Below are 3191 nucleotides of genomic sequence, written 5' to 3' on the forward strand. Positions count from 1 at the left end.
AGAGGGAGGGATGAATGAGCAGAATCAATGAGAGCAGCGAGTCTGTTGTGTTAAAATGCGACGGCTGACGGCATGCGCCCTCTGTTGGTGTTGTGCATCTCGACACAAACTGCTTTGTCACCTCAAATCTGATCAGGGGGTTTTGGTGGAAGCACACTTAGCCGAGACCGCTATGAAAAGCATGACATATTTCAAGGAGGGTTGATGTTACGACTGACTCCAGACTTGAGAGTAGTAATACAAGCAAACAGCAACAAAACACTCGCATTCTCTTAATCTAGAGAATATTACTGGAAATGTATTGTGCTTTATGAGAAGCTGTAGAAATCATGTATATGGTAGGCTATATAATGCAAAAATGTCAATATTTTAGACTTGAATATTTTATATCTAAATGTCCTTGAAACAAGATACTTTTAAAGAAACAAAACTGATAGTAAGATTAACAAAGTTAATATATCTTGTAATATGCTAAGATAATACATTTATGAATATTTTACAAAATGTGTGTTTCTCTTTAACACTAATTACGTATCGCTTAAAACGAGAAAAATAAAACCATATATATATATATATCAGTTTTTTTACATTGAATATTATTATTATTATATAATTTACATTAGTCTAAAACATCTCTAGAAACATCACTAGTTGAAATGCACTTATTTTGAGGTTTACAATGTTTCTGAATAAACGGAAGTTTGTGGGCCAAAGACACACAGAGAAACCTCTGATCAAGTATTCATCTATCAATAAAACAATACAAAATAACAAAAATTGGGTCTACTCATGAAGATGAAAAATGACTCACTTATTTCTGGTATTCTTATATCTTCTGCGGGGTCAATAAACCAAGACTACAATTTGTGTGCTCCAAAATATCCTGTAATTAAGGGAAGTTGTTGGCTCAGAACAAGCAGTAAGATGTTATGAGAGTATGTAAAGGTCTTGGTCAGACTCCAAGACAGTCATCATCACACCCTAAAGTGAGCATCAACCCAATTACTGTTATTACTGCATTCATGTCAGAAATGAACCAAGATCTCAGGGAGAAATGCCACTGAATGTGACAAAAATAATACAGATGTGAGGGCAGAAAAAGCTTCTTTCACATTTGATGTCTTTGTGAATGTTCTGTTCTAGTCTAGCTTTGGGTCTAGTTCTTTAGACAGCAGTAACCTGAATTAATTAATAAACAAACATAAAAAGTGCTAACACTTTACAAAAGGGTCTCATTTATTGATATATAGTTATTGCATTAGTTAACGTGAATTAACTGAGCAATGGATTTTTTGGAGCAGCATTTATTAAACTTTTTGCTGTTGATTTTTTTTCATGCTAGTTTACTATCGCTTGTTTTTCTCAGTTACTTTGGCTCTATCACCTGAAGTGTGATTTCACAAACATACTGCGGATGATTTTATATTGTGTCCTTTGATATGGATAATATTTCTGGGATTGATAAGGTTTGACTTTTTCCCCAACAAAGGAAGTCGGCTGCATTTTTTCCCTCTCAAAACAATTAGTTCAGATTAGTTTTTTCTTTGTGTTTTTCGCCTAGACGATCCCCATTCACATGGATCCGTGATAACAAATAAAAGTGCTGTACAATTCTGCCAGGCCAGTAGTTGGTGATGTCTGTCAAATGATGCATTAAATCGCAGAACAAAGATAGCAGAAGGAATGGCGGAAGGAAGAACTGAAGGAAGGGCTGAAGGAAGAGCGGAGGGAAGGGCTGAAGGAAGAACTGAAGGAAGGGCTGAAGGAAGAACTGAAGGAAGAACTGAAGGAAGGGCTGAAGGAAGAACTGAAGGAAGAACTGAAGGAAGAACTGAAGGAAGGGCTGAAGGAAGAACTGAAGGAAGGGCTGAAGGAAGAACTGAAGGAAGGGCTGAAGGAAGAACTGAAGGAAGAACTGAAGGAAGAACTGAAGGAAGGGCTGAAGGAAGAACTGAAGGAAGAACTGAAGGAAGGGCTGAAGGAAGAACTGAAGGAAGAACTGAAGGAAGGGCGGAAGGAAGAACTGAAGGAAGAACTGAAGGAAGAACTGAAGGAAGGGCTGAAGGAAGAACTGAAGGAAGAACTGAAGGAAGGGCGGAAGGAAGAACTGAAGGAAGAACTGAAGGAAGGGCTGAAGGAAGGGCTGAAGGAAGGGCTGAAGGAAGGGCGGAAGGAAGAACTGAAGGAAGAACTGAAGGAAGGGCTGAAGGAAGGGCTGAAGGAAGGGCAGAAGGAAGAACTGAAGGAAGAACTGAAGGAAGGGCTGAAGGAAGGGCTGAAGGAAGGGCTGAAGGAAGGGCGGAAGGAAGAACTGAAGGAAGAACTGAAGGAAGGGCTGAAGGAAGAACTGAACGAAGGGCGGAAGGAAGAACTGAAGGAAGGGCTGAAGGAATGGCTGAAGGAAGAACTGAAGGAAGAACTGAAGGAAGGGCTGAAGGAAGAACTGAAGGAAGAACTGAAGGAAGGGCGGAAGGAAGAACTGAAGGAAGAACTGAAGGAAGGGCTGAAGGAAGGGCTGAAGGAAGAACTGAAGGAAGAACTGAAGGAAGAACTGAAGGAAGAACTGAAGGAAGAACTGAAGGAAGGGCTGAAGGAAGGGCTGAAGGAAGAACTGAAGGAAGGGCTGAAGGAAGAACTGAAGGAAGGGCTGAAGGAAGAACTGAAGGAAGGGCTGAAGGAAGGGCTGAAGGAAGAACTGAAGGAAGAACTGAAGGAAGGGCTGAAGGAAGGGCTGAAGGAAGAACTGAAGGAAGGGCTGAAGGAAGGGCTGAAGGAAGAACTGAAGGAAGGGCTGAAGGAAGAACTGAAGGAAGAACTGAAGGAAGAACTGAAGGAAGGGCTGAAGGAAGAACTGAAGGAAGGGCTGAAGGAAGGGCTGAAGGAAGAACTGAAGGAAGAACTGAAGGAAGAACTGAAGGAAGGGCTGAAGGAAGAACTGAAGGAAGAACTGAAGGAACGGCTGAAGGAAGGAGGGGTAGGTGGATGGAAGGATGGCAGATAGATGATGTGTGTGTGTGTGTGTGTGTGTGTGTGTGTGTGTGTGTGTGTGTGTGTGTGTGTGTGTGTGTGTGTGTGTGTGTGTGTGTGTGTGTGTGTGTGTGTGTGTGTGTGTGTGTGTGTGTGTGTGTGTGTGTGTGGAGACGCTTTGATCAGTGGGTCAACTGTGTCTCTTTAATAAGCCTGAGTGTTAA

The sequence above is a fragment of the Pseudorasbora parva genome, chromosome 17 (genome assembly GCF_024679245.1).
Source record: "Pseudorasbora parva isolate DD20220531a chromosome 17, ASM2467924v1, whole genome shotgun sequence".
Lineage (NCBI taxonomy): Eukaryota > Metazoa > Chordata > Actinopteri > Cypriniformes > Gobionidae > Pseudorasbora > Pseudorasbora parva.